The 25,141-nt window shown below is 45.1% G+C and overlaps 1 long non-coding RNA gene across 1 annotated transcript in view; it reads left to right on the top strand.

Moving 5' to 3' along the window:
* Positions 1-14,810, top strand: part of LOC142818298 (uncharacterized) — a 172,299-nt gene extending 157,489 nt beyond the window's left edge. Inside the window, exons 3-4 of the long non-coding RNA XR_012895720.1 lie at positions 12,344-12,420; positions 14,650-14,810. This is a non-coding gene — a long non-coding RNA (uncharacterized LOC142818298). The remainder of the gene's footprint in view (positions 1-12,343; positions 12,421-14,649) is intronic.
* The last annotated feature ends 10,331 nt before the right edge of the window (positions 14,811-25,141 follow it).

Here is a 25,141-nt window from a genome sequence, read left to right as displayed (position 1 = left end):
GGGGGCCTGCTGATGAAGCGATATTCAGCCAGTTCATTGCTACTATGTGGAGTTTTGTGGATGTGTCTGCTAGGTACTGCTCTTCTTTGAACTGAAATAGATCACACCTTAACTCCATTGAAGGTAGGTGAGTTACTCTGAAATCAGATGGGTTCAAGAGAATTGAGACTCATGCTTCTTGTGTCCTAATGTTCAGGTTTAGCACTAAAACAAAAGGATGATGTGGGAATAATGTCTGAACTGCTGCAACCAGTTAGGTTTACTGGGTGGGGTCCTGTGTAACAGGGTTGGCTGCTGCAGTGCTTTGAGGCTTGGTGCACACTAAGGATGTTAAGTACCATGTAATTGACTAATCGAGGAGTCGATGAATTTTTGCATCGATTAGTAGATAGGGCGGCGCTTGCCCTTTTGAAACGCTGCAGTGGTGTTTCAAAGGGGCAGTGCTGCATGGAGTCTGGGGTCAGTTGGGGATTCCCCAGCTGATCCCGGGCTCCACATGACAGTGTTTCAAAGGGGCAGCGCCGCATGGAACAACTGACCCGAGGCTCCGTGCGGAGTGGATGCTTTGAAGTACCCCTCTCTTCTTCCCCCCCTTGCTGTCTCTATTTGATAGAGGCAGCAAGGGGGGGGGGGGAGCAACTAGTTGACTATCCTGTTGACTATCCGATAAGCATTTGCTCGTTAAGGACTAATTGATTAGCTCTTAACATCCCTAGTGCACACAGGCTCTGAAGCAGTGTGTCAAAAAAGGGGCAATATCACCATGAAATTTGCAAAAGCTGAGCTTGTAATGGAAAAGAAATTGACAAATGGTCTGTATTGTTCAAACACTTTTAAATGGATTCCTCAACAGCTGAAAAAAGAATGATTACAGCTCTTTCTATCTAAGCATTTCAGAGCCTTAAAACAGTATCTAAGGGACTCTTGTCATAGGCAACACTGTACAAAGCAATAGTTATTTCCTAATAATAATGTAAGTCTTGCAGCCTCTTTTGCATGCCTGTGGGGTTTGTGTATTGGACCAATTTTATGGACGGGGGAAACTGAGGCATGGACTTATATCAATGAATGGATGTTGGAGCTGGAAACAGAAGCCAAAATCCTCCTGATTCTCCGTCCCCTATTGAACTAATTAGACACATCACCATTCATTTTCAATCTCCTGAGCCATCTACTGCCCCAAATGAGGCATTTTTCTATTTAAGGAGTTGGTTGTGCTTATTCCTGTCTGATTTTTAATTCTGCATCTACATGTTTGACCCACTGTGCCACAACTGCTGTTCAACATGTGGCTGTATTATTTCAATGTAATACATACATGAAAAATGTATGATCTCAGTTACAGAGTATGGAAGATTTCTAGTCCTTACCAGTTAACCATGATATCTGTTGATGCCAAGGTTTTGCTACACCACAGAGAAATAAAGTTTATGGAATTTCCTTCCTGATTTTGGTGACTCGTATGGAGATGTGTGAATATCAATGGGTTAAATGGAGAAAGTAAAGGTAACTCTCTCCCAGAAATAATTGAATATGCCAGTACAGGCAAGCAGCAAATTCTTTCTTAGCAGTTTTCCTAATGCAAGGTGGCTTCTGGCACCCTATTTTTCAGGATGACACTTAAAGTGGATTCTTTCTTCTTTTTTGCTCACAAAAGAACACAAAGTGGCAACTAGCCTTTCTAGCTCTGAGGCAGGAAACTTTTGATGTCCCCCTGAAGATAAGAACAAGCAGATATAAGCTATGCTGCTGGGAGGCAGCACATTACATCAGTGCTTTGAAGATTGCTTTGGCTCCCCATTCATTTCCAGATGCAATCCAGATGTTAGTGCTGAGTTGCAAAATCCGACATAGTTTGGTTTTAGTCTTGTGATGCTGGAGAAGGAAGAATGGTCCCGCCATAGGAAGGTGTGTGGTCTAGTGGATAAGGCATAGGACTATAATTCAGGAGCCCTTAATGCTTTTTCCTCTGCCACAAATCTACTATGTGTCCAAGGGCAAGTTGCTTCACTTTTGTTTCCTTTACCCACTTCTGTCTGCGGGCATGTCTACACGAGGACATTTTTTCAAAATAACTTATTTTGAAATAACTCCCCAAGTAACTATTTCAAAATAGCTTGTCCACACTACAGAGAAGCTTCAAAATTAGTCCAAGACAGGCTCCCTTAATATGGATGCACTACCTTGATTTAGTGCCCAAGGAAGCACTGGGGAGTAATTACTCTGAATGATTCTGGAGAGTAGTTACTTCGAAATAGCATCAGTGGAGCATCCACACAATCACTATTTGGAAATAACTATGGGTATGTCTACACTACCCTCTAATTCGAACTAGGAGGGTAATGTAGGCATACTGCACTTGCAAATGAAGCCCGGGATTTGAATTTCCCGGGCTTCATTTGCATAAGCCGGGCGCCGCCATTTTTAAATCCCGGCTAGTTCGAACCCCGTGCCGCGCGGCTACACGCGGCACGGAGTAGCTAGTTCGGATTAGGCTTCCTAATCCGAACTAGCTGTACTCCTCATTCCATGAGAACACATGTAACACAACGTGGAATGAGGAGTACAGCTAGTTCGAACTAGGAAGCCTAATCCGAACTAGCTACTCCGTGCCGCGTGTAGCCGCGCGGCACGGGGTTCGAACTAGCCGGGATTTAAAAATGGCGGCGCCTGGCTTATGCAAATGAAGCCTGGGAAATTCAAATCCCAGGCTTCATTTGCAAGTGCAGTATGCCTACATTACCCTCCTAGTTCGAACTAGCGGGGTAGTGTAGACATACCCTATCATATATATAGTAGCCCAAGGTCTGTGACTCTGTAATGCTGAAACGCTGGCTGTTCCTTCTGGGTGGTGGTGTTGCCTCCCGCCATGGTGCTCCTCTGACTTCTGCACTGCTCAGCCGGGCCGCCGTGCAGGAGCAAGTGGCGCAAATGGCTCTTTGGGGTCTGCACACCCCATGCAGCACGGAGGTGCTGCATGGAGAGCGCGGGACCCAAACAGCCTCTTGCTCCCACGCGGCAGCCTGGCTGAGTGGCACAGAAGTCAGCCGAGCACTGCGGCAGGAGGCAACAGCACCGCCCAGAGGGAACAGTCAGAGGGTGGGGCCTGGACGAGCGTGCGTCTCTGACGTCAGGAAAGGGCGCTGGATTCAAAAGGAGGAAAGCGGAGTAGACACAGGATGCGGAGGAGACAGAGAGGAGAACAGTAGAGGCGGAGGACAGCGAGAGAGAGAGTGAGAGAGATGCAGCAGGAGGAGGAGAAGAGAAACAGAGTGAGAGGTGGGAGGGGGAGAAGAAAAAGAGAGAGACGGAGAGAGAGGCAGGAGGAGGACAAGAGCTGAGAGAGAGAAAGGGTGAGGCAATAGGAGAAGAGAGAGAGAGGCTGTTTGAGCTGCTTGCTCCCACACTGCGGCCCAGCCGAGCATCGCAGAAGTCAGCTGAGCTCCACGGCAGGATGTACATGCCCAGGGGGTGGGGCCTGGACGAGCGTGCATTCCCGATGGAGACAGAGGAGAGTGGAGAGAGAGTGAGAGGCAGGAGGAGGAGAAGAGAAAGAGAGAGACAGAGAGAGAGGCAGAATGTGGAGGAGAGCTGAGAGAGAGAGGGGGAGGCAGAAGGAGGAAGAGAGAGAGAGAAAGAGACATGGAGCGAGAGACCGGAGGCTCAGGGGAGAAGACTGACATGGAGGAGAGACCTGAAAATCCTGTCTTATGACGGGCTAATTGTCTAGTTTCAAAATAAGCATTAATCCTTGTGGAAAGAAGAAGCTATTTAAAAATAATCAGCCTGTTGTTTTGAAATAACAGGCTTGGTAGTATTGATGCTCTACTTGTTATTTTGAAATAAGGGGAGTTATTTTGAAATAACTAGTCTAGACCAAGGCTGTCTTATCTGTACGGGTACGTCTACACTACAGCACTAGTTCGAACTAACTTAGTTCGAATTAGTTAATTCGAACTAAGCTAGTTCGAACTAACGCATCTAGAACTAAAAACTAGTTCGAACTAGCGTTTTGCTAGTTCGAACTAGTAAGTCCACATTGAGTGGACTCTGAACAGGGCTTAATGATGGCCGGAAGCAGTGCCGGCAGGGCATAAAAGGAGGACTTAGAGCATGGAGATGCTGTCTCAGGCTAGCCGAGGGCTGCGCTTAAAGGGTCCCGACCCCCACCCCGGACACACAGTTCTAAGGGGTGCCCCGCTTGCAAAGAAGTTCTGGCTTGGAGTGCCCTGAGTGCCCACACTGGGCACATCACACCACTCGGCCATCAGCCCGGCTGCACTTGCCGCAGGCTGCCATCTGGGGAGAGGGAGTAATTGGGGGGCTGCAGGAGAGCTTCCACCCCCAGAAGCCCGCAGAGCCAGCCCAGTCCTCCCCATCGGGGGCTCGTACCCCATTCCTCCCTCACCTCCTTCCACTTGCCCTTCCCTAGCCCCCCTTCTTATTGATGTACAAAATAAAGATAACGTTTCTTCCAACATTGACTCTGTCTTTATTGAACAAAACTGGGGGAGACTGGGAAAAGGAGGTGGGAGAGGGGAAGAGAAAGGCTGGGAGAGGGGAGGGCAACTAACATGATCAGGGGTTGGGAACAGGTCCCAGATGAAGAGAGGCTACAGAGACTGGGACTGTTCAGCTTAGAAAAGAGGAGACGGAGGGGGGACAGGATAGAGGTCTCTAAAAGCAGGGGTTGGGTGGAGAGGGTGCATTCATAAAAGTTCTTCCTGAGTTCCCATAAAGAAGGACTAGAGGACACCAAAGGAAAGGAATGGGTAGCAGGCTTGAAACTAGTAAGAGAAAGTTGTTGTTGTTGACAAAGCAAATAGTTAACCTGTGGAACTCCTTGCTGCAGGAGGCTGTGAAGGCTACAACTAGAACAGAGTTGAAAGGGAAGTGAGATAAAGTGATGGAGGTTGGGTCCATGGAGTCCTATTAGCCAGAGGGTAGGAGTGGTATCCCTGCCCAAAGTTTGTGGAAGGCTGGAGAGGGATGGCACGAGACAAATGGCTTGGTCATTGTCTTCGGTCCATCCCCTCCAGGGTCCCTAGGGTTGGCCGCTGTTGGCAGACAGGCTACTGGGCTAGATGGACCTTTGGTCTGACCCAGTACGGCCATTGTAAGCTCAGGGCTCAGTGTCGGGGGTCTCAGTGGACCCCCTTGATTTTCATGCACACCTGGTCCTGGGTGGCCAGGCTGGCAGCTCTCCTGCCCTAGACGGCCACTTTCCTGTGCCTAGTGCGGAGATCGTGGACGAGGTCCACGATGTCCGCACTAGCCCAGGAAGGTGCCCGCCTCTTGCGGTCCAGGGCAAGCTCCCGGGAGCCGCCAGCCTGGTCCCGGCAAGAGGGGGTGGGCTGGGGGGCATCGGGTGGGTGGCTCTGTGCCGTGCCAGGTGCAGGGTCTGCTAGCTGGGTGCTGGCAGGCTTGCACCTGGCACGGGCACCGTAGCCAGCCCGTGCCCCTTTAAGGGGTCCGGGGCCGGGAGGGGGGCATAGAGTTTCCCTGGTGTTGGCCAGAGTGGCCACCAGGGAAACCTGGGGAGGGCTAGCCTCCCACTAGTTCGAACTAAAGGGCTACACAGCCCTTAGTTCGAACTAGCTAGTTCGAACTAGGTGTTAGTCCTCGTAAAATGAGGTTTACCTAGTTCGAACTAAGCGCTCCGCTAGTTCGATTCAAATTCGAACTAGCGGAGCGCTAGTGTAGCGCATAGGAAAGTTAGTTCGAACTAACGTCCGTTAGTTCGAACTAACTTTCTAGTGTAGACATACCCTACAGGACAGGGACTGTCTCTTGCTCTGTGGCTATGTCTAGAGGTTTACCGGAGCAGTCGACAAAGATTTCCCTTGTCAACCGCAGCGCGTCTAGACTGCCCCGCTGTGCCGGATCAGCTGATCGTCAGTGCAGTGCAACGGCCATGTTTATTTTAATGAAGCGGGGATTATTTTAAATCCCCGCTTCTTTGCCTATGCCGAATAAACTATTTTATATTCTCCATCGACGGAGCCATGTAGTCTAGACATAGCCTGTATGTATATGGCATCTCGCACTAAAGGATATCACTCTTGGTTGGAGCTTGTGAGCATGATGATTGATAACATACATAATAATACAAATAGAGACTGATTGTGGTGAATTCAGCCATCAAGTTCTCAGTTGAAAATTTGTAAGTAATAGAAAGGTACTCTAACTATTGTTAAGTCAGGCATGGGTAGGACCACACCGCATTGCATATCTTTGTGTGGTGGATAATTCAAACTAATTGCCCATCAGAGATGTGAATGAACCTGAAAGAGAAACAAATAATGGGGTATAACTAGCTTTTAATATCTTTATATGTTTCTGCATGCTCCTTTTTCTTCTATCGGCCCAATCAGGATACAGTATCTGTATTTCCTTATTTCTCTTGCATCTCTTAAGGACATAACAGCCATCTGGGGTCAGACCAAAGGTTCATCTAGCCCAGTGTCTTGCCTTTTGACAGTGGCCAATGCCAGATGCCCCAGAGGAAGCGAACAGAACAGGGAATCATCAAGTGATCCCTCCCCTGTCACCCATTTCTAGCCTCTGACAAACAGAGGCTATGGATATCATTCCTGCTCATCTTGGCTAATAAGTATTGATGGACCTAGCCTCCATGAATTTATCTAGTTCTTTTTTTGAACCTTGTTGAAGTCCTGGTCTTTACAATGTCCTCTGGCAAGGAGTTCCACAGGTTGACTGTATGCTGCTTCTGCCCTCCCCCCCAATTCTGTTCTGCAGCTTTTGCAGGACACATGCCGCCTGTTTAGGATGGCTGTCTGCACCGGGGATGACTTTCTGTTTACCAAGCAAAACCTCCGCACTGAGATTGGATCTGTGCTAACACTTTTTTTTTTTGCATTATAGTTCCATGGATGGGTAGTTTGAAAAAGGACTAATAACTGATTAATAGATGTTTTAGTACAATTGTTATCGAGTGCCACTGTGCTCTGGCTAGCCTGGCCTAGGAACAATCCTTTTGGGACTACTCCAACCAGGCAGTCTGCAGCCATCTTGACATTGATCTAATCTGCTCTGAGAGCTGAACTGAACTCCAGCTATTAGCTCCAAAAATGTAGGTGGAAATATCTGTAGACAGTTGATAGACCACTAGAACAGAAGAAGGTGAGACAAAATGAATTACCTCTGACAGATCTTAGGCCACGTCTTTACTGCTGGGAAGATCGACAATGTGACAGTCGATCTTCCAGAGTTCAAATTAGCAGGTCTGCTCCTGTCGACCTTCTGCTGAGGAGATAGCGCAGAAGGTCAACCATCAAATTAAGGTACACCGACTCCAGCTACACAGTTAACAGAACTGGATTTGTGTATCTTTATTCCACTTTCCGACATGTGACTTTAACGCACGGTTGGGAGGTACTGAGATGCTGTGGGAATGAGGCCAGTATAATAACCTGGCTAGAAAGAACAGAATTGATTTGATGTGCTTACAGGACCATCCTTACCCATATGCAGAATATGCAGCTGTGTAGGACACCCAAAAATTTGGGACACCACTGGGTCTTAATGTCCACCCCCACCTTTTCCTATCCCTGTTCTGTGACTGTGCTTCCTCCAGAGAGGGTCTAGTTAACTTGCACGTGACAAAGCCTGCCAGAACGATTAGCAGAACATTGAACTTGTGAAAGAGCCTTTCCAGTGGTAATGAAGCCATTCAACAGGCATTTGCCAACCCCAGGGATATTCTGTCAGTTTCTGAATTTACTGTGTGAGTGCACAGGACCTTATAAAATATTTCATTAATATGTCACTGAAGATTATAAAATCAATCTCTAAAAAATTGTCACACCCTGAGACTGCTGTTGCACATAGGAGCACCAGTTTAATAGTACTGCACAGGGCGCCATAAATCCTAAGGATGTCCCTGTGTGCTTATCACCACCTATAATTCACCCAATTCAGGTCTGAAACATGCATAGGACAGCTGTTAATCATTCACTAAACCTTTATAAACAATTTTGATTCCTATGTTTTGGGAGTCAGATGGGACCCCTCTGACCAGATAATCTGACCTTCCCATTAATGTAGGACAGAGAACCGCATCTAGGATTTTGTCAATGGAAACGTCAGGTGTTACTGGATCTCCTGTGACAAGTGGGAAATAAAATGTTTGGCACTCTCCTCCTCCTTTACAAAGATGGAAGTAGAGGAGAAGGCCTGAGGTTCACCACACAACTACAGGCCACTGACTCGGTAGATAGTAGATTTGGGTTATGGCCTTAGAAATAATGAGTTAAAATAAGATGCAAATGTGGCTTCCATTTAGGGTTGCCAGGTACTTTCACAAACATGGCAGGGAAAACATTGGTTGAGCAAAAAAAAAAAAAAAAAAGAAAAGGGAGGAAGGGGGAAAACTTGTTGGGAAAAAAAAAGGTCGCCGTGCCTTTAAATTCCCATGCTCCCCATTCCCCCCAACCACGCCAGCCTTCCATTGGAGAGAAACAGAAAATACCAGCTATTTTACATGTCCAGTATTTTCTGTTATTTTTTACCTGACAGAAGACTTTCTGGGTGAAAACCGGACACCTGGCAACCCTGCTTCCATTTGCTTTGCACTGCCAGCCCTGGAGAGGACACATCTGCTGCCCTCTAGAGTGCAGACCATGGAGAGAAGGCAAGAGGATTGCTTGAAGGATAGCTAAGAGGAGGGGAGAGTAAGATCTAGCCCATAGGCTACAGCTGGCCCACTAAGCCTTTCAATCCACTCATGGCTGCCCTGCTGGACCTTCTGGCAGTGAAGGGCCCCATGGCTCAGTGGCTAGTTTCAGCCACTTTCCCCCTGTTTTCAGCTCTCATCTGGAAACCCTGCTTCCCTCCCTGCACCTCTCAATGTCTCTCTGCCTGGCTGTCAGGTTTAAATAGTTTGCTCTCAAAAAAGTTTTGGGATTAAGCATGTATGATGGATACGTAAAGCTCTATATACAGTGCATGGCATATACATTCCATAGCACAGCGAAAGATTATTTATTTTTCCTCAATCCATTAATTTCCCCTCCTCCCCAAATAGCTCTATAAAGGAGAAAAAATTAACCCATTATGTCCAAAACGATGGTATGATAGTTAGCAATTCCCCATATTTAGTGTATAGAATACTGTTAAATTAAGCATTTAAAAACCATAGTTTAGAGAAATAAAGAAAACTCTCCTTTTGGTCATACGTTGAAAAGTGTGCGAGCATGATGGTAACATAAATAATATGCAGTTGCTGTGCCAGGATGCTGCTTGGCAAGAGGGTGAAGGTCGTCTTCCATCATCTCCCTGTCCTCCTTCACCTCTTCTCGGTGTTGATCACAGTCCAGTGCAGCCAAGCAGGTTAGATCAGGCCTGGCGTTGCTCTAAACCCCCTGGGGTCCAACCAGTTGTAAAGCAATATCGTGAACTAGCCACACTCACCCAGCCAAATAGCCACTAGCATGTTGGAAACCACAGCTCCAAACTGCTCTTCGCGTTTCCTAGGCAGGCATAGCTAGAGTGCCAGTGCAGTCCAATCTCTTCCTTTTGACTATGGCACCTCTCTGAAGCTGAAGGGCAGGGTGGCATAGGGCTTGCTGTACCAGCTCTGTGCCAGGTGTGCCTTTCCCTACACCAAGGGAACTCTTGTGTGGGCAGTTACACTGGCTTGAAAGCTGTTTTGCTGCACAGGCTTCACCAGAGGCTACAATCTGATTCCCTTCTCTCTGGTCTATGTTGTCCAACTCTCAGGTTGACTGCTTCCTGCTTATTATTTGTAAGAGCCCTTGTCACGGGCCAAGATTCAGTGCGCTAGGGGCCCTGCCAACGCACAACAAAAATATGGTTCCTGCCCCAAATGCCTACAATCTAAGTAGAAGAGCAGAGACAATAAGTAGATACAGACAGACAAAGGAGGGACCAAAAGAAAATACAGAGACCTTATCGGTCAGCACAACAGACAGTGTGTCAGTAGGCTAACCATTGTTGGGTCTTTTGTAAGTCTCCCTGAAGAGGAGTTTGTTCATTTTCTTTATTATATTTAAGCTGTGTTTGATTTTTAGCATTGCTGGGTGTGATGGACATTCCTCTCTAACAAGTTGTAGCGAGCAGAATATTGTTTTAGGTTGCATTGCTGTTCCCCTGGCATTTTTTAACCTTCGATCAAGTTGTCACACATGCTTGGGAGCATATTCCCATGAAAGAATGAGATTTAAAAACAAAGCATTTTTAGTTTGTCCTAGAGAAGGAAAGGGCCCCGATGTAGGACAGATCTCCATCAGTGGTTTAGTTCCCTTTTTACTGTTTATGATGGAATGAAAGCCCCTTGAAAGAGTTAGTGCATGGTTAAAGAGGAGAAATTAGAACATGTTTACAAAATTAACCCCCTTAATAGAATAGATGTGGACATACTGCTGTCTTCATCAGTGTTCTGCCAATATGCTTCCAACTGGCTTACAGGGGACAACTTCCCCTGGGTGGAGAAAGTAATTTGATCTGTGTTTCTTCAATCAGTCTGCTGCTTTTAAACAAAGATTTCCAATTTTTCGGGGGGGGGGGGGTATATTTGCCATGTACATTTCTCTCTCCTGCCAATACCTGGCTACCTTGCTATTAATCTTCACAGGTAAATTGTTGCTACTTTGCTTCCTGGGGCTAGTGTGAATGTGGCTGGAGTCTGACATGACTTGATAAATGATGCCAGCCTAAAGAGCAAAGTGGCAAGCCAGCTTTTGCAACGGCTTACTGAGCATGTGTGATGGCCAGGAGAGCTCAGATGCTCTTTTTGTTGGGAGAAGTTTACATTAAAGGTCACAAGAAGATTCATGGTGCATCATTTTTATTCCCAAAGACAGCCCTGAAAAGTGCTGCGTGCCAGGAGTGAACAGCTATGGCAATAGAGAAATGTCATTTATTGTAAGCTACAAGCCTTTGGGAAGCACTTTTTTACTGCAGTGTCCCCAAAATTCCAGAATGTGATCCACGTCCTAGATGGATGTTAGTAGGGAAAAAAAAAGTTCAAAGCCCTGATCAAATTCTTCAAACTTGATTGCCTAGAATTAGCCTCTGAAGTCAGTATTTATACATTTTAATGTAAGTTTTTCCTGATTTTCATAGACTATAAGTATCTTCATCAGTGGAAGACTTCTGCGAGTTTGGGGTGTGCGGCACATTTGAAAATAAAGTTTAAATCTAGGTGTGTAAAGATGGATCTAGGAGTCTAACGTTAGTCACTAGATTTGGAAATGTTAGCCTGAGCACTATCTGTAAACTGGAGATTTTAATTTACCTGCCTGCACAGGGGTGGTGGGAGGCCATGGTAACTAATGGATGAAGAAAGCCTCCATCTTCAAATAGCATCCTTCATCTGAAGATCTTAAAGTATTTGCTACCCAGATTCTGCATTGATGGAGATGCTGAAGACAGACTTTTCAGGCACAGAGGTTGCTAAGTGAAAAGATGGCATTTGTTCAGACACATACAATAAGACTTGATGCAGAAACCACTAGGTGAAATACTAGTGCTGAGGTTATATAGGAGGTCTGTATGTCTGCTCATGATGGTCCCTTCTGGCTGAATTATCTCTGAAATGAACTCAAACAGAAGAGAACAGAAACATGCAAAGCACCTAAAACATCATTAGAACCAAAATGACCTAAAAACCTGGCTGTGGAGTAATATGAAAACACATAAAATACACATTATTTAAAAAATGAAAGGTCAAGAATCCAAAGAGTCCATTAAAAAGTAACCAGACTTCCCAGGTCTCTTCATTTGTGAGCAATAGGGTCATTAGCAGCGGCAGTCTTGCAATCATTACATTTCCATTCAGTTAGGTCACAGCAATATTTTATTCCCACTCTTCGCTGGCACTCCTGATTGCATTTTAAATAAGGCCTGCATAGTGCCCTCTCCAAGGACCCCTCCCAGCCCCAACGCCCTTGTCTGTTAGATCCAGCAACAGAATTTAGAATTCCCAGCATGAGGAGGAACAAAGCCAGAGTTAATTTCCTAACATCTGTTCTGAACTTGATTGCCTGTAATTGTTAAGTGGGCTCTCTTCTCCTCTGCTACTGGGCTGTAAAAGTAGTAATTTGTCTTAACATTACCCACTGTGCATTCTTTATTTAAATTACTTTATGCCAGCCTCTTCCTAGAGGGGACCGATGTAAAGACTTGGGGAATAAGTGCCAACAATACAAACTTCCCCGGATAAACCAAGGAAACTAGGCATATCTGTAGCTTAATCAGGTCAAATCCTCAGTCTATGCTAAATCTCCTTTGTACCACTTAAGTGGTATAAAGTATATGTGAAATGGTTCTGATCCTTTCTCCTCTTTCCTCTCTGTTTTAGGGGTTCTGCCATCATCATACGTAATCCCTGAGAGGCAGTAGCTAGATGGACAGAAGAATATTTACATAGGAATTTTGGTGAGCATAACTGTGCTGGTCAGAGGAGTACATTTTTCACAGTAAGGCTTTGTCTATAATGGAATGTTTTGTTACCCCAAACTGCCTTTTGTTGACACTACAATGCAACTTTAGTCAGGAAAAACATCCGGTTTTGGTGACAAAAAAAATCCACCTCTGAGAGAGACATTTGTCTTTTCCCCTCCCTTTATTGTCGACAAAGAGCCAGTGTGGACTCTGCTATTTGTTTTGTGAAGAGAACTGGCTTCTGCCAGTATCCCACAGTGCCTATCCTGATGACTGTGCCCAGTGTTTTGTGATCTCTGCTGGCCTGCAGGCATCTGCTCCCTGCTCCTCAAAGCTCCAGGTAGTCTGACAGCTGAGTGAGCTGCTCTGGTGAACAAACAAAAAGAGCAAATCATTGGAATGCTCCCGTTCTGCTCTGCTAGAAACACAGTGGCAGGCAGGCTGCTGCTGCAGGGGGAAGGCTGGAGAGGCTGCTGTGCTGCTTTGACTTTTCTCAGCATGGAGAGCTTCAAGATGCTATTTCCAGCGCTGAGAATGCTGTGGGAGAACTCAGAGAGAATCCCAAAGAGCGCAGGGGTCAGCTCTGCCTTCACACAACACCGCACTGTGAAATATTTACCCACATTGCTTTGCTCTAGCTGTCTACAGGGGAACTAGCAATGTGGCCACGAAATGTTGACAATGGGAGGCCAAAAAACCCCCCCAAAAAACAAAAAACAGTTTAACTGGTTTTCACTTTTGCTGACTTTTAATTATCAGCCCTTTGTTTCCAAACCTTCCCAGTGTAGACACAGAAAATTAGGTTAGCTTAATTAGGCTAAGTCAGATCTTAGTGAATATCTGTAAAATGTCAAGTAGTCCTGAGGCACCTGAGAAACTAACAAAAATATATATATAGTATCATGAGCTTTCATGGGCAAACCCACTTCTTCAGAAGAGATGGTTTTGCCCACGAAAGCTCATGATACTGTATGTATGTATATCTGTATCTGTTAGTTTCTAAGGTGCCATTAGACTACTCATTGTTTTTAAAGTTACAGATTAACATGGTTTCTTCTGAATCTGTAAAATGTGTTCAGCATGAGAGCAAACCAAGGACATTGCCTGGTTCTCACTTTCCCTTTTTAATTATCAAGGGTTCTTAATAACCTTTGAAAAAATAGCTCTCTTGGCAGCAAAGCCTCAGGGTTTGTTATTATTATTTTTATTTTAACTTTTACTGCTCCAATGGGATGACACAATTTTAGATTTCAACCTATCTGCTCATCCTGTCTGACCAAACAGTTAAGCCTGACGTTAGGAAATTACACCCATACATGCTGTATGCAAGCAAGATCTGATGTACGATAAAAAAGCTGTCTTTTTTTATAGGTCTACCTCTGATCATTTTTAGGATGCAATAAACCTTTGAGAATCAGATTTTTCTAAGGGAAAAGGGCAGATGGGCGTACCACATAAATGTACACTGGCTATACATTTTCCCTTTTCATTATGCTGCGTCAGTGAATGCACCATACCATTAACGATTTTTACTCTAATACTGCATTTAGTGCTTTGCTTCCCCTTGGGCTTTGAAATGATAAACTAGTTATTGTCCAGGGAGTGGACAGCTTAGTGTAGTGTCTCTTAGGGAGCATGGGCAAATACTGACACAGTGCACTCAGTAATGATGTACTTTTGTCATTGTCTCACATTTTCACTGGGAGGTACTACAGGTTGGACCTCCCTGGTCTGTTACCCTCAGGACCTGACCACTCCCAGATGAGGGATTTTGCCCAGACTAGGGAAGATCATTTTTGGCCCCTTTGCTAGCACCCTCAACCCCCACGCTCTGGTCTGGCAGCTGGCTGGGGCCTGCTGCTGGCAATGCTGCCTTGCTGGCCCCATAGGGCTTCCCAGTCCCACTGGGCAGCTCAGCTGTGGTCTGCTGGACTCCCGGCCCTGCTGGACTCCCAGCTCCCAGCCCTCCACCATGACTTTCTGGTTCTGGAACATCCATGGTCCTGCAACACCAGAGATTCTTCATTTAGAGGGGTTCAACTTGTAGTTAAAATGGAACTTTATTGTAATCTGGGGTTGGAGAACACCTGCAAAAGGATGGAGAAAAGGGTCTCTTCATCGTAAAACAGCCTGTGTTCTTGTGTGATCATGAGCAGTATCAGAAATACTATGTGCAGTGAAGTCCGAAGTCTGAACTCAGATTTTTTTTTCCTTTGCACTCAGGTGCAGCTAAACGTAGTGATGTTTGGATGCCCAGTGAACAGCCCAACTACCCATTTGAGCAACGAGAGCAAGTGGAAGGGAGGTGTCTGGACAGATAAACATGGTTCTTTCAGATAAGGGGCTAACATTTTCTTTATCCTGGCTTGATTGAACTCATTGAAGGGTCACCAAGGGAAAAAAATTGTCTCTAAGCATCACAACAGAATGATCCACTGGCAATGGGAAGAATTGAATCATATTCGGCAGGAAAGGAAAAGACAACTGGGTCATTTAGTCAATTTCCCTGCCATGGCAGGGTTGTTCACTAATCCAGTATATTCCCCAGTGCTTGTCCAATCCCATTTAAATGGACATCCCAAGCAATAGACATCAGACCACTCTAGGACATTATTCCATAGTGGAATAGATGTCACTTTCATTGATTTTTGTACTGATATTCCTCCTTCACTGACCTTTCCCAATTCCATCCCTTGACGCGTGGTTACAATCTCTTAGGGCTCTACAGGAATGGGACACATTCTAATGCCAGCCTTTGTTATGGACCAGATTTCCCCCTCTCCTTCCAGAAATGTGTCTAAGGTTTCTGGTCTCCTGGGCCAGCGAGGGAGTGAACATCTTTCACTTCTCACCATGGCTTATGCACACGCACACACACACAGAGGCACAGATGCACGCGCGCGCGCACACACACACACACACACACATACAGACGTATGTGAAAAGTCACTGAACATTTCAGAAAAGGAAGCGCTGGGTTTAGTCAGGGGTTAGCAGGCTTGTCAGACATTTGCTTAATATCCTGTGGGTCCAATGATTCATACCATTATGCATATTCCTGAAAAGTCAGTGCACATGTTATAAACAAGCCATTGCACATCTACATTGCTGATCATGTGGTACTCAATTAAAAAGCACATCAAGTGGGGAAGGGTAAATTAACGGGGCAACACAAGGGATGTATTTTGCCCAAAGCACTGAAGACACGGGGCTGTTCTGGGGAAATCTAGGCTAAATCATCCCATCAAAGCACAACAGTACAGTACCACCATCTTCTAATGTTGCATTAGATTGGGTATGAGAACGGTACAATATGCTGGGTTAAACGTTTCACGACCTTTCAGAATCTCCTGTTGTGCCCTCTTAGTTACTCTATTAATAGGGGGGAACCTTGGAAGGCTGAAGCTTTTTTGGAAAAAGTTGCAGGATCCTAAGGGGAGTTAATTGTTTACACTACTCTAGTACTTTCATCTGTGGTGCTCAGTCATTACAAACATTCATGAATCCCCATTTTGGAGAAGTGGTGATCCAGAAGGTGAAGTGACCTAAGTTTCTACAGAGGCTCAGTGGCAGAGCAGGAAATAGAAATCACAACCCCTGATTTCTAGATTTATTCCTTAGCTCTGAACCCTGCCCCATTTGGAAAGTAATTTGAGTGGGGGAATAATCTCTTAACTCGAGTTTTCATCCAGTTCACTTCCCCCAGAATTCCCCCCCCCCCTTTTTTTCCTGCCTTGTTGTTATAACTGCCACCAGGCAGTTTTGAACCTAGAACTTCTGTCATATCACAGAGGAGCCTCTAGGGCTTGAGTTATAAAGCCACCTGCTTCTCAGCTTAGATTGTTATCTCTTGTTCTTATCTCTCACGGTAAGTAGTCTAAGTGCCACTATATGGGACAATAAACCACAGTAGGGGTGTGGGTTACATTATGACTTTTCATACAAACCTCACTAAATGGGTGAGATTTTTAACATTGCATCTCTGTTAAATAGTCGCTGCTATAGTGCTGTTTTGTAACATTTTGTTGTACCATAAGCTCTCTGACTTCCAGCTCCTTTCACATGTGAATGATGGCATAGATTTAGTTTATCTAGGGATAGGATAAATGACTGCCTTACCCCTTTGAAATTCTAGACTTTAAAAACTCCTTGAGCCCTGTTGTATTTTGTATCTAAATCTTCCTCCTATTCAGGCGCAGAATATATAATTATACAAATCTTCTATCTGTGATACTTATAGGGCCTCCATTTCTGTAATATCTGAGCATCTCCTAAACTTTAATGTTTATCCCAACAATACCCTTGTGAGGCAGGGAAAAACTATTATTCTCAGTTTACAGATGAGGATCAGAGGCACTGGGGATAAGTGATTTGTCTAATGTCCACATTGGAAGTCTGTGGCAAAGCAAGAACCAGAACCCAGCTCTCTTAAGTCCCAGATTTGCAGCCTAACCATATGACCTCTCGACCATGAACACAGTTGTAAGCTAATACCCCAAACATTATTTCTATTATCCCCTTTGTGTGATTTTTACTCCCCCCCCCGAAGAGTTTGTGGATTTATGCAGAAATATAACATAAGTACATAACATAACACTGTTCCCATAATGTAAGAACTATGGAATAACCAGGTAACAGGTTTAAAATGAACAAAAGGAAGTTTTTCTTCACGCAGTGAACAGTCAACCTGTGGAAATCCTTTCCAGAGGAGGTTGTGAAGACTACAACTTTAACAGGGTTCAAGAAATAACTAGATACATTCATGGAGGTTAGGTTCATCAATACTTATCAGTCAGGATGAATAGGAATGGTGTCCCTAGCATCTTTGTGTCAGGGGCTGGAAATGGATGACAGAAGAGGGATCACTTGATGATTACTGTTTCTGTTAACTCCTTCTGGGGCACCTGGCATTGGCCACTGTCAAAAGACAAGATACTGGGCTAGACTGACCATTGGTCTGACCCAGTATGGCTGCTCTTATGTTCTTAAGTTGTGTATTCTTCATACTCCTGGAGCAACAGGAAAGACATTTATGATAGTCCTGTCCTAGAAACGCCCTGGAGGCTGCACTCCAAGGGTATGTCTACACTACAAAGTTAATTCGAACTAACGGATGTTAGTTCGGATTAACTTTCATAGGCGCTACACTAGCGCTCTGCTAGTTCGAACTTAATTCGAACTAGCGGAGCACTTAGTTCAAACTAGGAAAACCTCATTTTACGAGGATTAAGCCTAGTTCGAACTAGCTAGTTCGAATTAAGGGGTGTGTAGCCCCTTAATTTGAACTAGTGGGAGGCTAGCCCTCCCCAGGTTTCCCTGGTGGCCAGGAAACTCGTCTGCCCCCCTCCCAGCCCCGGACCCCTTAAAGGGGCACGGGCTGGCTACGGTGCCCTTGCCAGGTGCAAGCCTGCCAGCACCCAGCCAGCAGACCCTGCACCTGGCACGGATCGAGCCAGCCACCTGATGCCCCCAGCCCTCCCCCTCTTCCCGGGACCATGCTGTCAGCTCCCGGGAGCTTGCCCGGGACCGCAAGAGGTGGGCACCCGCCTGGGCTAGTGCAGACCTCGTCCACGATCTCCGCACTAGGCACAGGAAAGTGGCCGTCTAGGCAGGAGAGCTGCCAGCCTGGCCACCCAGGAGCAGGTGTGCAAGAGAATCAAGGGGGTCCACTGAGACCCCCGACCCTGAGCCCTGAGCTTACAATGGCCGTCCTGGGTCAGACCAAAGGTCCATCTAGTCAGTAGCCTGTCTGTCGACAGCGGCCAACACTAGGGACCCTGGAGGGGATGGACCAAAGACAGTGACCAAGCCATTTGTCTCGTGCTATCCCTCTCCAGCCTTCCACAAACCTTGGGCAGGGACACCACTCCTACCCCTTGGCTAATAGCACTCCATGGACCCAACCTCCATGACTTGATCTCACTTCCCTTTAAACTCTGTTCTAGTTCTAGCCTTCACAGCCTCCTGCAGCAAGGAGTTCCACGGGTTGACTCTTTGCTTTGTGAAGAACAACTTTCTGTTACTAGTTTGAAGCCTGCTACCCATTCCTTTCCTTTGGTGTCCTCTAGTCCTTCTTTATGGGAACTAATGAAGAACTTTTCTGTATGCACCGTCTCCACCCAACTCCTGCTTTTAGAGACCTCTATCCTGTCTCCCCTCCGTCTCCTCTTTTCTAAGCTGAAAAGTCCCAGTCTCTTTAGCCTCTCTTCATATGGGACCTGTTCCTAACCCCTGATCATTTTAGTTGCCCTCCCCTCTCCCAGCCTCTCTCTTCCCCTCTCCCACCTCCTTTTCCCAGTCTCCCCCAATTTTGTTCAATAAAGACAGATTCCATTTTGGAAGACACGTTATCTTTATTTTGTACATCAAGAAGAGGGGCTAGGGAAGGGTAAGTGGAAGGAGGTGAGGGAGGAATGGGATACGAGCCCCCAATGGGGAGGACTGGGCTGGCTCTGCAGGCTTCTGGGGGTGGAAGCTCTCCTGCAGCCCCCCAATTGCCCCCTCTCCCCAGATGGCAGCCTGCAGCAAGCGCAGCCGGGCTGATGGCCGAGTGCTGTGATGTGCCCAGTGTGGGCACTCCGGGCACTCCAAGCCAGGACTGCTTTGCAAGCGGGGCACCCCTGAGAACTGTCTGTCCGGGGTGGGGGTCGGGACCCTTTAAGCACAGCCCTCGACTAGCCTGAGACAGCATCTTCATGCTCTAAGTCCTCCTCTGATGCCCTGCCGGCACTGCTTCCGGCCATCCTTAACCCCGCTTCAGGGTCCACTTAATGTGGACATGCTAGTACGAATTAGCAAAATGCTAATTTGAACTAGTTTTTTAGTCTGGATCCGTTAGTTCGAATTAGCTTAGTTCGAATTAACTAATTCGAACTAAGTTAGTTCGAATTAGCGTTGTACTGTAGACATACCCCAATAGACCAGTGACCAGGTGCTTTACCAAAGAGTATGCATTTCAAATGGACAGGAAAGCCAGGCAGCCTGTACCATGGGGACACAAGTCTGAGCAGCTCAAATGGTTAATATATACTTAGTGAGCTTGGCAGAATACCGGCTGGCAGTTTGTGATATTGGGGGAATATTAGACTCTCTTGGGGTGCATCAACACAGAACCTTTACCTCAAAATAGCTTATTTCGAAATTTGGCGCTGTCTACACAGAGCCAAATTTTGAAATAAAGCACTATTCTGACAAATAGCATGTCCGTTATTTCAAAATATATTTCAAAATAACTGGCACATTTAAAGATGCAGAATTGTTATTTTGGGGTACTTCTAGTATTCCAAAATAGCCCCGCTGTCTTGACGTATCCTTGCTATGCTGTGGGTTTTCAGCATCTGCATAAAATATTTCTCCTGAGCTCTGAGAGCCACAGCGCTCAAAAGGGGGTGATATGGAAACTCTATTGCAGCCTGCCAGGTGGATGGAGACTTCTAGCTGTTTGCCAGCTAGTGGGAACAAACTGATAGCTGTCCCAACAGCTAGTTTCTAACTACGTTTCCCTGCTTGGGGCTTTGTTGGATCTTTAATGAGAGATGTGTGTGAGACGGAAGTAAGCTGTGGAAAAAGCAAGGCTGGACTGCCCTGGAAATATGGCTTCCTTGTCAATTTCACACACAGCCACCATCTGTCACTGCTTTGTGTAGGAAAAAAGGCTGGTTTGTCCCAGAGGAGAATGGGAGAGATTGGGCCCAGGTAAATCCCTATACAATTCTGATGTATGTTGAACTGGTAATATGTTAATCATTTTCACCGTAAACGTTGCCTTTGGCAGCAACTTAGCACAGCTTTTCTGGTTGTGCTTTGTAGTAGCAATTTGGCTTTCACAGTGGTGTCTCTTGGGTGAGGCATCTTTTTGAGTACAGGATACCAGTTGGGTATTGCGAAGTATGGGAAGAGCAGATCATTGATGTAAGCACAAGACTGTGGGGAAAGAAGCCTGATTTCTAATTTCAGTTTTCACCCTGATACATCTCTAATCTTGCACGTGTCATTTGCTTGCTTCCCAGTCCTCTGAAGTCAATGGGAGTCACTGTTGGGAGTGAAGTGGGTTTTGAACGGCCCTTGAGACCCAGGTCTTCACAGGTGTTTAGGCTCCTAGCTCCCATTTAAATTTTATGAGAGTTAGGCACATATATACCTTGAGGTTTGGAGCCTGAGTTTCCCTACCTATATAACAAGGCTAATATCTACAGAATCTCAAAAGTATCTTGTGAACACAGCTGGGTAAATGCATCAAATTGACACACGTATTCATTCACATAGGATCCAAACATTTACTTTCATAGTGTTTGCAGCCTTGTCATTTTGTTTCAGCCATAGCCATTCACAAGATTTGAGTTTTACACTGGAATGATCATGGGAAGTAAAATTACTACAACATTGCTATTCATACAGAGGTCTGAACTAGAAGTGGCCTGTTCCACCTTGCCTTCTCTTTATAGAATTTTTAGTTGTCTAATGAGGGAAAAGAAACCAGGTCATGACTCAGGAGAACAGGTCAGGCTGTGTGACTAATGAATGCTGGAGAATAAATACTCAAAAAATAGTTGTGTAACCAGAAAATGATTAGGGTTGAGAGAGAGTTTTTTTTTTTTTTTTTCAAAATTCAGTTCAAACTTCAGTTGGAGGCTGGTGGTTCTTTTATCTAATACATTTCTTCCACTCCAATCCTGCTCTTGAAGAAGAACTATTCTTTTAGGCATCAATCCCTTTAAATCTGACGACATCTGGAAATCTTCACTTTTACTTTCTGATTGAAGTTATAACCCCCTAATTAAAGTCTATTGGCGCTCTCAGCATTTTGTGGGTTTGACAATTTGAGGTCCTATCTCCTGGCACTCAGCACTAATTTATAGCAGAATAGCTTCCATTAACCATGGATTATTGGAGTGGAAAGCCAAAGGCTTCACTGAGCAAGCAGTTATTACCAACAGGTGAACAGAAATCAGCCCTGTTACTGATACAGAAAAATAATCTTGCAGTTTCCTAACGTCTTAGGAGACAGAGCAATATGGGTGGGGGGGATGGAAGAAATCTTAACTGGATACATTTGTGATGTGTATGATGGGAATGTCTGTAATATTAGGGAACTGGAGTCATTGATCCAAGGGATTCCTTCAAGTTCTATACTGTTATGTGTCAGGAGAGAGTTTTCGGTCAACCTTATGGATATGTCTACACTGCACACTTATTTTGAAATAAGCTATTCTGGAAGAAATACTCTGAAATACCTTATTTCGAAAAAGCACATTTATACTACAGGGAAGCCTCAAAATTAGTCCGAGGCTGGCTTTTCTAATGTGGATATGCTACCTTGAAATAGAGCCCCAAGAGGCACTGGGGAATAATTAGTCTGAGTAGCCATGGGTAGGAGTGATTTCAAAATAGCTACAGTAAAGCATGCATGCTACTATTATTCCAAAATAGCTATTTCAGAATAGGCATTATTCCTCATGGAATGAGGTTTACAGAAGTCAGAATAAGCCATCTGTTATTTTGAATTTATTTTGAAATAACGGAATTGTTGTGTAGACACTTGCATTGTTATTTCAAAATAACAGTAGTGGGCAGAGATAGCTCAGTGGTTTGAATATTGGTCTGTCAAACCCATCGTTATGAGCTTAATCCTTGAGGGGGCCATTTAGGGATCTAGGGCAAATCTGTTAGTGGTGGTACTTGGTCCTGCCATGAGGGCAGGGGACTAGACTCCATGACTTCTCAAGGTCCCTTCCAGCTCTATGAGATAGGTTCATCTCTATTTATTATTATATTAAATAATGTCAGTTATTTCAAAATAACTGTGCTGTGTAGATGTACCCTGGGGCTATGTCTAGACTACATCCTTTTTTTGTAAAAGGGATGTAAATTAGATGTATCGCAATTGCTAATGAAGCGGGGATTTAAATCTCCTCCGCTTCATTAGCATAAAAATGGCTGCTGCTTTTTTTCGGCATGGAGCTTTGTTGGAGAAAAGCGCCAGTCTAGATGCTGATCTTGCAGAAAATAAAGCCTTTTCCGAAAGATCCCTTATCCCTTATTTCAAGAGGGATAAGGGATCTTTCGGAAAAGGCTTTATTTTCCGAACTTCCTTCTAGTGGAGGAGGTCTGGATGTAGTTCCACTGAGAGCCAATCATCTTGTCTCCTTTCGATATAAGTGAGAGCACCAGAAAGTAATCACTGTCCTGCCTGGAAGCTGGATCTGCTCTATGCATAAATTCTGCACATTAGCACAACTGAAATTCCAACCTGGACTCCAGTAGGAGCCACAGGCAGCAGCTGGATGAGCAAAAAAGGAGCCTCACTCAAGTCAAACCAGTTGATCCCTGCTAAGCTTGAGGTTTTTCTTGGCCACCTGTACTCCCCCTTTACCACCAGGAACCCCCTTGCAAATAAAGCCCCTCCCCATCTCTGCACAGGTCCTTTAATTATCACTGTTCCCGTTGATGTGTGGCGCACAAGCGGTTAAGTGCATTTGGCTTTGCTGTCCTCTCTTGTCCCTGTAGATTGTCCTGGAAGAGCTGAATGAAACTGATAGTGCTAACATTACAGCGAGTAAAACCCCCAAAGAAAGAGTAGATGGGTGGATAGAGAGAATGACCCCGAGGAAAACAACTGTCAAGGACAGCTATTGGTTTCTCTTTCATGGAAAGAGAGACGTAATGAATTCTAAATTAAGAGAAACTAGAGGCAAGGCTGTTTATCAGCCCTCTCTGACTGCTGCAGCACAAACAGGCACTTTAGATGTATTGACTGCAGTCTCGCTTAATGTAGCAATAGGTATGTTTCTTCAGTGTCTGCGAATACCTTGTATCCAAACAGCCAGACTAAAACTAGGGTCTTTTTAATGCACTGGCATAGAATAACACCACACACAATTTACCCTTCTTTCAACGGGTCTGCAAGCTGACAGTGGCTGTATTTGCATATTCAAGGAGCATCACGTGTGTGGTCACTCTAAAATGGCTTATTCAGATTAAGGAAAATAATAAAGAGCAAAAGCTCCACGAGCGAGCACTGTAGGTGCCCCTCCTGCATTACAGGCCATGCAACTCTAAGAAAAAAAGTAGGGGCTGAACTTCGTACACCAGGACAGCCCTGAGAAAATCTCAGGAATCCCAGTTTCATAATTGCACTCGCCACAAGAATATTCTTGTCTCTAACCATACCAGCTTTCAGTCTAGATGCCTGTTTATCATCAAAATACCAACGGGTGGAAAATTGTTGCAATCCAAGAACCTGTTAACGTCAACAGGCAAAGGAGTGCAGATGGCTGACAGGAATCTCCTGAGTCTGATATGTACATTCTAGTTCCCCAAAGAATGTCATGCAAGGTCTCAAATGAAAACTGGTGGAATATTGGTCATTAATATCCTTGTGACACGTGTGTGCAGACGTGCAAAGTGGATATGTACTGAAAATATGTTCTTAACGTCTGCAGTGGGGTAGGGGTTACCAGCAACGTTGGGGTGTGTCTAGACTACAGAGTTTTGTCGACAAAAGTGGACTTTTGTGGACAAAACTGTACCTGCGTCCACGCTACCACTGAGTTCTGTCTACATAACGTCGACAGAACTCAGCAGTTTTGTCGACGCTGGTAAACCTCATTTTACGAGGAATAACACCTTCTGTCGACAGAGTTTCTGTCGACAGAAGGTGTTATTGCATGTAAACTGTCCTTTGCGTCTACACTACCATGTCGACAAAGCAGCTTGCTTTGTCGACAGAACTCAATGTAGTCTAGACGCTCTTTGTCGACAGAAGTTTTGTTGACAGTATCTATCGACAAAACTTCTGTCAACAGAAGCCTGTAGTCTAGACGTACCCTTAAAAAACAAGTTTTCTGTCAGACCTTGTTCATCTATCTGTTGACGTGTAAATTGAGTATTGTCTCATTCACAATGCATTGCCCATCCCCAGACTGAACTGAATGTGAATGCTGCATCATGGGGACTTCAGAAAGAGGCTGATGGGAAAGTAAAATGGCAGGGGGTAGACCACCTTATCTGGTGCTACAAAGGTTTGCTTGAGTATATTTGGAGGAGGGCAAAGGGTATGCCCTGACACCTTCTCTGCAGAAATAAAAGGACAGTGGTTTTGCTTCACTGAAAAGGGGTCTCAAAGAGGCATGGCTATAAATGATCATGAGAACTTTGGAGGAGATAATCTTGATCCAAGAGACAGATTTGTTAGATAAGTTTAGAAAGCATGTTATGGCTTTCTTTTAGATGTAACCATTTGTTTCCTATGTTCATACTCCCTATCCCTTGAATCTCTATTTTTCAACAATAAAATAATTGTTTTCCTGCCTATATATCCCAGTGCTGTGCTCTCAAGCTAAGGCTATGTCTAGACTACAGAGTTTTGGAAGAAAAACAGCCATTTTTCTGAAAAAACTTGCCTTACGACCACACTGCAAGTGTGTTCTTTCAACAGTAAATCGAAAGAACAGAGGGCTTTTTGTGCAATTGGTAATCCTCATTCTATGAGTAAGAAGCCTTTTTGCGAAAGATCGTCTTCCTCGTGGACGGGAAAGAGGGAGTTTTTTCGGAAGAAGAGGGAAGAGGAAAAAGCACAGGTGCCCTAGTGGTCATTCTGTCCACAGCAATCACTGCTTACATGCAAGAGAGCGTCCAGGCAGTCTGGACGCTATCTTTCAAAAAAGTGCATCACTTTTTCGATGTACTTTTGCAGTGTGGACACTCTCTTGCGCAA

The sequence above is a fragment of the Pelodiscus sinensis genome, chromosome 14 (genome assembly GCF_049634645.1).
Source record: "Pelodiscus sinensis isolate JC-2024 chromosome 14, ASM4963464v1, whole genome shotgun sequence".
NCBI lineage: Eukaryota > Metazoa > Chordata > Testudines > Trionychidae > Pelodiscus > Pelodiscus sinensis.
Note: the sequence above shows the minus strand (reverse complement) of the source record. Positions and strands in the feature narration are given on the sequence as shown.